The sequence below is a fragment of the Grus americana genome, chromosome 16 (assembly GCF_028858705.1).
Source record: "Grus americana isolate bGruAme1 chromosome 16, bGruAme1.mat, whole genome shotgun sequence".
Taxonomy (NCBI): domain Eukaryota; kingdom Metazoa; phylum Chordata; class Aves; order Gruiformes; family Gruidae; genus Grus; species Grus americana.
The window spans coordinates 10,054,693-10,063,469 of record NC_072867.1 but is presented as its reverse complement, the minus strand read 5'-3'; the positions used below and the strand labels follow the sequence as shown (position 1 = coordinate 10,063,469).

The 8,777-nt window shown below is 44.6% G+C and overlaps 1 long non-coding RNA gene across 1 annotated transcript; it reads right to left on the bottom strand.

Moving 5' to 3' along the window:
- Positions 1 to 692: 692 nt before the first annotated feature.
- On the bottom strand, positions 693 to 8,528 carry LOC129213803 (uncharacterized). The gene is made up of 3 exons (XR_008579537.1): positions 8,331 to 8,528; positions 2,459 to 3,891; positions 693 to 1,224 (listed from the first exon to the last, which is right to left on the bottom strand). It is a non-coding gene; the product is annotated as an uncharacterized LOC129213803 (long non-coding RNA).
- Positions 8,529 to 8,777: the final 249 nt, after the last annotated feature.

The window sequence follows — 8,777 nt, the reverse complement described above, 5'->3', positions numbered from 1 at the left end:
ATAGACTGTTCCAGCACTTTCCCATCTGTCAGACAAGGAGAGTATCTCCCCGCTCCACACAGATATCATGAAATTTGAGTATAATAATCATAAAGGCATCTGCAGACCAGGCTAGGTAATTTATGTTCAAATCAATTTTTAATGGTAGTAAATCTTCTCATTTTAGCCCCATTTGACAGTGAAAAAATAGTCAGTGAAACATATGTCTCCTTGAGAAATTAAAAAAGTAAATAGCTCCAGCTGTTTAGCGAGCAAAAATTAGAAAATGCCCAATTGCCCAACTTTGGAGCAGGTGACCAGTGGGTTGGTTTGCCCTTCAGTAACACAGTGACACCTCTGCTGCTCTCCAGAACAACTCCAGCTGTGAATGCTCTTCTCACGTCTTTCAGAACCAACCCACTGCCCCGTGCTTTCTCTGAATGCACCAACTCTGGTACTCCAGATGAAGTCTGTTTGATGGGAAGAGCGTGGCTGTGTGCTCTCCCAGACATCCCTGTACGAGAGGGATGGCTTTTCAGTGAGCTGTGAACCGCTCCACAGGACGGCGGGGGAGAGGATTGGGCTGGAGAGATGGGATGAACTGCTTTTCTGTGCAACTCCCTTCTTAGTCTGAAATCAAGGGGAGTAGCTATACATGCAGCTTCCGATTTCTAAAGAACTTTCTTGAAATTACTCCTATTTTCCCAAGAAGTTTTGACATTCCCCATTCTGGACTCCTACTCACACCATAACTGGGTTTTATTGTCATGGAAAAAAAGGGTTCTGCAGCATTAGAAAGCCAGGAAATACTGAACAGTTCATGCCTTGCAGCTAAGCGTGATCCAGGCTCCATCGCAGCCAGAGCCCGACTGACATCAGTGGGGCAGGGATTTCACTCCTGGAAGTTTGGTTTTTGTTTTGTGTTAAAGAGCCTGGGAACCCATGCTTGATAAGGTCAAGCAAGCCTAGCAGGGGTGATACAACGCTCTTCTCCGCTTTCAAATCTCAGGCGCAGCCCAGACCACTGCGTGTGTGTCTGCATCTGAATTATTTAACTGTCCAGCTGGTTAAAAATAGCACACCAGCAACTCCCTTTCCAGCCTTTGACTGCTAAACGGGCCGTCAGAGCCCAGCCAAGCGCCGAGGTCGTGGCCCAGGCTGCACATGTGGACAGGGCGAGCTGGATGCCAGAGGGAGGGAGAAGCATGTCGCCGCAAAAACTAGTTCCAGCACGATGATATCAGCCTGCGAAAGAAAAGCAAGGCAAACTCAGAACATTATGAAGCTGCCAAAGAAAACACTGTCTTCACAATGAACAAAAGTCTGATTAATTATTAATTGCCTGCCAGCTAATTAGCATTCCCTTGGGCAGCTGTCTACAGAATGCCTTATATTTCCAACCCACCCCGGGCCAACATCATCTATGCAAATGGCTTTGGATCAGAGCTAGCAACTGATTTGTTGCCTGAAACAAGTTGTTCCCCTCCCCTCTCCCCATCTCCTCCTGTCACCCCTCTTTTCTCCACCCAGGGACTTGAGCTCATTACAGTGTCAGCTAAGCAGAAAACATCCCTTCCTGATGAATCTCCTTCCCGTTCTGGCACAGGCGGTGCTTTTCCAAGGAAGCCGGACACCTCCCACCAGCCACCCCTGTGCGCAGCCCTCGGCCTCCATTAACGGGACGACGACTGCAGTGCCCCAGCCCCGACAAAAGCCTTGTTTGGCTGCTGCATGGCCAGAGAGGAGGGGGAGCAGCTCCAGGCTGCGAGGAGCTGATTAGCTGTAGAGGCAGGGACCAAGTCTTGGCTTTAGAACTGAAGGCAGCATTTAGGGAATTCGGCGTCAGCTAATGCTTGTGTTCAGCTCCTATTAACGTTAATGGGACTTACGCACATGCATCAAGGGCAAGCAGACCCCTTACGAGAGCAGAAGCATAAATTACAGCTCAGTACAGGCAGAGCGAGCCTTCAATTTGCTGTGGTACCATGCTAAGAAAGATGCACTTTCTGTTTTAAGAACAGCTCGTTTTATGTTTTTAATTTTTTTAAAATGGAACAAGCCAACGCAGTTGGTGAAATACTGTGACAGAACACAGAAGTATCTCAGTTTACCACCACACTGCTCAGCAAAGGCTGTCCACAAACCTATGCAAACTAGCATACTAGCTTAGGATTACTAACATCTCCAGGATGCCCCTCTCTGGGACCTAAGTATGTCTCATGCTGTCCCCACAGTACAGGACAAATCCCAAAGAGGGCTCGTCATTTTCCCCAAGACCTTCAACCCAGCCTCTGTATTTTACACCTGAGTGTACCTGTCACTCATATCCATTACATGAAAACGTGCTTGAGAGCTTAACAGGAAAGCAGGCAAAGTTTATAAAGAAAGATGGTGAAGGAAACAAGGATCAACTACAGAGTGGTCTCAGGTGCCAAGTCTGACCATCAGCACCCAGGAGTACCAGAGAAGGTGAGCTGACCTGGAGTCCGGCAGCAGTAATGGGTATCTCTCCAACAACTTCACCAGAGCTCAGAGTGACACCGCAGCTCCAGAGATTTGAGGAAAGGTCACTTCCCTTGCAGACAAGGCCAGATGATGAAAGCTGCCATGGCAATTGGAGAAGCTCTCGTTAATGGGAGCACAGGATCATCGGGCCAGACAGTGGTTTCTTGGTCTGTTTACACATTTTTTAGAACAAGGAGTCCTGCATCTAAGACTATGTGTCCTGGCTGTTACTGCAATATAGACATCATAAATAGACTGTTTTCCTACCCCAAAGCCAGAAGATAAGTGCTGATGCAGCAAGACAAATGAGATAAGAACAGTTGTTTTCAGAGTGAAGGGACATAATCTGTGGAAAGTTCTTTGTTTTTCGGCAAGGAACTTGATCTGCCAAGTTAAAAACAAAAATGCCCCAGTTACCACAGTCAAATTCTTATTCTCATCTTAAAAGTTTAACGTGCCTGCTGCCCAGCTCTAACACTCCACTGTGCCAGGCAGGCAGCACATTAGTCAAGTATGAGACCGTTAAGTTACATCTCTATAGATATGGGATATAACCCCTTGAAATATATAGGCACTGCAGAGGAGCAGAACACGATTTTGTAGTACCCCTGTTAACAGTTCTACAAAGAACCTGCAGCCACGATGCACAGCCAGATATTTTATTAGACTACATTTTCCTCGCGTACATGAGTCATATAAAGTACATAAACTCATGAAGTCCGACTAAGACTAGCATAAATCAGGGATAACACCACTGAAGCCAATAGAGTTGCGCTGGGGTGAAAGTGGCATAAATCAGAGGCTGATCAGGTACACATTTTCTTTAAGGTAGACAGACCATTAAGTGGCTTACATAGACTCCTTATCACATTACAGTTCTGTAAGGTAAATAACAGTCACCATGCACTGTATATAATGAATTGCAGCCTGCAACATACAGCAAATGGCCATTTTTCTCAGGGAATCTCTCAGCTCAGAGCTCTGGGACCAAAAATAATGGGCAATATTCTCCAGCATTCATGTGTGACATTCCCATTAGTATTAACAGGAGGTATGTGCCCAAAGTCAGGATGTATTCATCAGCAATCTGAATTGGATATTACTGAGGCTCCCGATGAATGTTCCGGTTTCGTCCCCAGCAATGATCCTCCTCGGGAGCAGCCACAGCTCTTTACTCACCTTTGCACAGCACTTGCACAGGAAAATATTTACTCAGCGGCAGGTAGAGCTGGAATCAGAGGAAGCAGGGCAGTCTCGTATCACTTACCTCCGAGCATCACCCCCCAAAGCAGCCTTGCTGAGCCTCACACGCACGGCCCAGCTCAGACCAGGGCTCACTGGTGCATGCGCTGAGCACCCAGTCCAGGAGACAGCATCAGGATTCAAAGGCTGGATGGTAGCTGAAGCCTGAAGAAGGTAAGAGAAGCGAAGTGACCACAAAGTCACAGAGCAGATCAGCAATAGAGCTAGCGAAGCCAAGTCTCTGATCTTATAGTCATTCTGCTATATGCTACCACCTTCCTGCATTTACCCTAAACGGCTGTAATATCCCTTTCCCATACAGTTGAACCTATTGGCTTCAGAGAAGTTTGCACCAAGCTTACGTTGGAGAAGGTGAAGAAAGAAATCTGATCTCCAAAGTGCAACAAATATAAGTTAGTAAACTTACTGATGAATTTTACAACTTAAATGCCCAACCTGCCTGTTCTCCCCCTAACAAAGCATGCTTTCTGCCTATATACACATATACGTTTTACCATTCTCTGCCTAATTTTTTAATTACACTTCAAGATTACTTGAATACAGAGCTAAAGCCGGTTTAACAGGCAACGTGTGGATGTGTACACAGCTTTGTTAACAAGAACAAATTGCTTCCTGCCCTGAATGTGCCTAAGAAGAGCCATAAGCTGGTTCAAAACTAAATATACGCGACAGCACACGTGCTTGCTAAGAAGGTCATTAGAACACAGAGCTTGGGGAGAGCGGTGTGGCAGGAGACAATAAATACAAAAATAAGAGGCAGTGGAATCTGCACAAGAGAAAAGAAGTGAAAGACGCAGAAGGACAGGGTGCATGGCTGCTGGAAGTAATTCTTCAGGAAGAAACAGTACAGCTGCACACCTTATCCTAAACCCCTGCCTCTGAAAGTATGAACCTTGGCAATGCTATTCCTGCCCTCCCCAGGCATAAGGCTCTGGCACTATAGAGTGCCTTACGAGGGGCCAAAGGCGACTGACCATCCAGCCTAAAGCATTAGGTCCCAAGATTTTGGACCTGTTGGCTGTGCCATTTAAAAAACTGTGTTTCGCAAAGGCTTTCTTCACTGCAGCAATACAGACTACTTACAGCTCTAAATGGAAGGGCTTAATCCCAGAGTGACTGGCCTGTAGCTAAAGTGTCCGAGAACACTGTCCATACCTTTGACAAGCTGTAATTAGTATAATAGAACAATGTAAATAGGACTCTAACTTAAAGATGACTGACAGTGATACAATAGAGGGGTCAGGGGGAAGCTAATCCAGAAATTCAGTGTGCACCCCCTTAAGCGAGGAATTTGACTGCAACTAAAAATAGAAGGTGAGACTATCTGACAGCTAAATTGCCAGTGGTAGCTTAGCATGGATTCGGTTACATTGCTTAGCGACCCTCAGTGAATTAAATAGATTGAAATGCTAATGATAGAGTGAATTCCCAGTACAGAGGTAGAATAAAGTAGTCAGATTAGGTTTCAGACAAGGTGAGTTCAATGGCAGTGGAGAGATCAGAGTTTGTTTAGATCAAGGTACAAAGGTAATTTGTCTAGATCAGGGTAGAGAGATGCTTCTTTAAAGCTTAGGGGCTCCCCCATGTTAAGTAACATAGTGAAAACAGCATAGACCTGACAAGCTATTTCAGTGACTGTTATTTTATGTGATTTCTATCAACATCGGAACATTTTTCACTGGTCTCAATATACTCTTAATGGCATTGTCATTTATCTCCTAATTAGTTAAATGCTACTCTGATGACAGGTGTGTGACTGTTCACCTGGGCTGACACTCAGACTGCACTTAGTTCTTCTCATTGGGTATTCTAACCGGCATACAGCTTCGGTGAAACCGTAACTGTGGCATTTATTCTTTTTGCTGTTTACAGGCTCACTTACACCACGGCATCACAGCTTCAAAAGCACGCAGAGGTTCCTGCTCATAAAGGTCAGGAAGCAATACTGCCGCAGAAAGGAGACACAAGCGTCCTACCTGCCATTGCACAGACCAAGCCCCGGCAACCTGCTTCACAAAATTTAAACCCCAGGCTAAGGATAATGCAAAGCAATACCCACAAAGCACACGCAAAAAATAAGTACTGAGCCTGAAACTCCATCCAGGGTTCACCCATTTAAAACAACCCTGGAGGCTCTCCAGAATGAGTATATTACTACATAAATTCCAAGATCAATTTAGCCTTAAACAACTGATCCATCCCTTCTCATCCAAGGTCACACAGCGAGTCAATGCCATTAGATGAAAAAAAAAACAACCCCACCTTGAAAGAAGATGCACTATCCTAGCAGTAAGGGCAATTAAAGACCTTACTTGACAAGATAAGGGGGCTCCCCATCACTTGGAGCTTTAAAAATGAGATTAGGCATCTTTCTAAAGAATGCATTTCAATTCACTACCCTTGTAATTCGGGATAGTTACTCTCTTAAGAAAGCGACATTGCAACTTGTCATTCGACTATCAGTCAGTGGTGTCATAATACTTCAGTGTCAGTTGTCTGTTTCCATTACAATAAATAAATAAGAATTATGTATTCTAGTGAAGAAAAAGCAATGTAAGCCTATGTAAGGTCGGGGGAGGCGTAACATGTCACACCCATGGGAGTTTCTTTTGCTGTAGTGCTTATGAAGCTGTGAGCAGGAAATAGGAGCTCTCTGACACCCCTGCTTTTGGTCTAAGCACCAGTCCTCATCATCTGGTCACTGGGTTAATTACTATATAGGAAAAAATACAACAAAATGAGATTTTTCCAGAGCGATAATTTAATTTAGGTTGCTTTTGTTCCAGTGCTGAGATACAAACAGGACCAGTTTTGAGATGGCAGCTGACTCTGCAGGAATCAGTCCCTCAGCCAGACAGGCTGCATTTTGAGCAGTCAGCTTCTCAGACACTGCACATGGGATGGGACTCACTTCTGCCTTCCTCTTCACTGAGGTCAGTTCTTGATTTAGTCTCGGTATTACTACAGGAAAAAGACCAAGCGGCCAGTATTTGGGAACTGGGCAAGACAGCTTTGATGACTGTCCATGAACCATCACCCTCAGCATCAAAGATTAACAAGAGTCTGGGACCAATTCTCTCCTGCTATACTAGCAAAAATCTGAGTAACTACAGTCCCTCAAGCACGGAGAGGTTGACAGCTGAGTCTCACCCCTTGTGGTTCCAGGCCTAAATGAGATTCAGCAATTGGAAATAATTCTTGAGAAGCAGAGCCCTGATGTGCTCTCTCCATTCATAGTAACAGTCCACTTTATGCCAAGTGACTCATTACCATGAGTGGAGGGAACATGATTCAACAAGAAAAGTACATGTAATTTGCATAGATTACTTTCCCACTTGGTCTCCATACTGTGGAGTGATAGGGACTGCCTTCAAGACAAAAAAAAGGATAGTCCCATGAGTAGTTCTTTGCTTAAGTATTAAGAGATAATAGATTGAAGAGACACTTGGATATGGCAGTCTAGGAAAAAACCCCATATTGTGCAGGAAGCCTTGTGTTCCAGTTATTTCTAGTGTTGTGGAAGTGAAATGAAACTAGTGTTCGGAGGCCGCTTCGAACACCACTTGCAAAGTAAGGAATAAATGTTTCTTTGCAGCCCATGGAAGTCAGTGCTAGAAGAAAAAAAGAGGGGGTGGCCTCAGGCATGAGTTGGTTGGATTTCAAGATTTGCTTTTCTTCCCCAGCTGGGTGTCACTTGTGTTTTTGCTCAGTGGTGACACCACCCTCATCAACCTCTGGAAAGACACACCACTGCAGAGCTGCTGGCTCCCTTCTGAAAAGGGGGTGATCTCCTTCAGACTCACACCTTGCTCTGGACACTGCAACATTTCACAAGATGAAACTCAAAGAGAGCTTTCAGCATTCGTGTATCAGATCATTAACCTAAAATAAGGCTGTGATTTCACTTATCACTCTGCACTGAAATGTAGTAGCTGCAGTGGGTAGTTTATAACTTCTTTCACTGAAGCACTTGCTGGCAGAATCATAAGAGGAATAAGCAACTGGTTCCAGTAAAGTCAGTCACAAGGGCAAACCCAAACTGCTTACTTTGTGCATAAATGGTTTAATGTGACAGGGAATGGGAGAAACAGAAGATCTGTCAGGAAAAATAAACAGGAAAGAAAATATTACTTCAGAATAGCTCATCCCAAGTAAATTGAGCTTTCCAAAGAAGCAGCATGCAAACTATTGGGTTTCAAGAGTTTCATCCTGGCTCTAGGCAATGTATGATGCTTCGCTTAACAAGCCAAGCTCAAGAAAAACAACTTCAGTAGATTAAGAGAGCGAGGAGGGATCTGGTAGAACTGAAGTGACACACAGCTTACCAGATACAGGGCTTATTTTACTGTAAGAGAGCAGTCAGGCTTTGGACAAGGCAGATAAACATACAAACCCACAAAAACCTTTCCCCACACTTTGAACCAACTGCAAAGTCGATCACGCTGTATTTTAAGAAGCACACAGAAGCAACGTTGCACCTCCTTACAGCAGCACAAAGCAGACATGCAAATCAGCATCCAACTACAATCCCGTGGCTTTACACAGCTTCCCATCCACCCAGTCACTCAGAGGTGGTTACCTACCTAAAATTGTGCTGCTCCTGGAAGAGGAGGTTCACATCTGCTCTCCTGAAGGATGGGATACATCACTGGTGGGTGAAATTACACCCTTTACAAGGCACTCCCTTAATCTTCCAAGTCATTTTTCTTGAACTGCATATAAGAAATCAGCTGGAAAATAAAGACAGGTAATAGAAGGGTATTGCAAAAATAAATAGAATTCAGCAATATAGAGCAAAAACTAAATCCCTGCAAAATGTCTCAAAATCAGCTTCACATTTTGATCTTGTTCAAAGTAGGGATGCATCACATTCCTAGGAAAACCAGGACTCAGGAACAGATAGCAAATACTAAAGTCTCCTCCCAGCACAGGAGTAATCCCAGTTCCCACAGCCCAGATAGTCCCATAAAACCTATTACCCTTCCCATTTTCACCACATAGCTCAAACTCCTTTTCTTTCCCACAGCGCT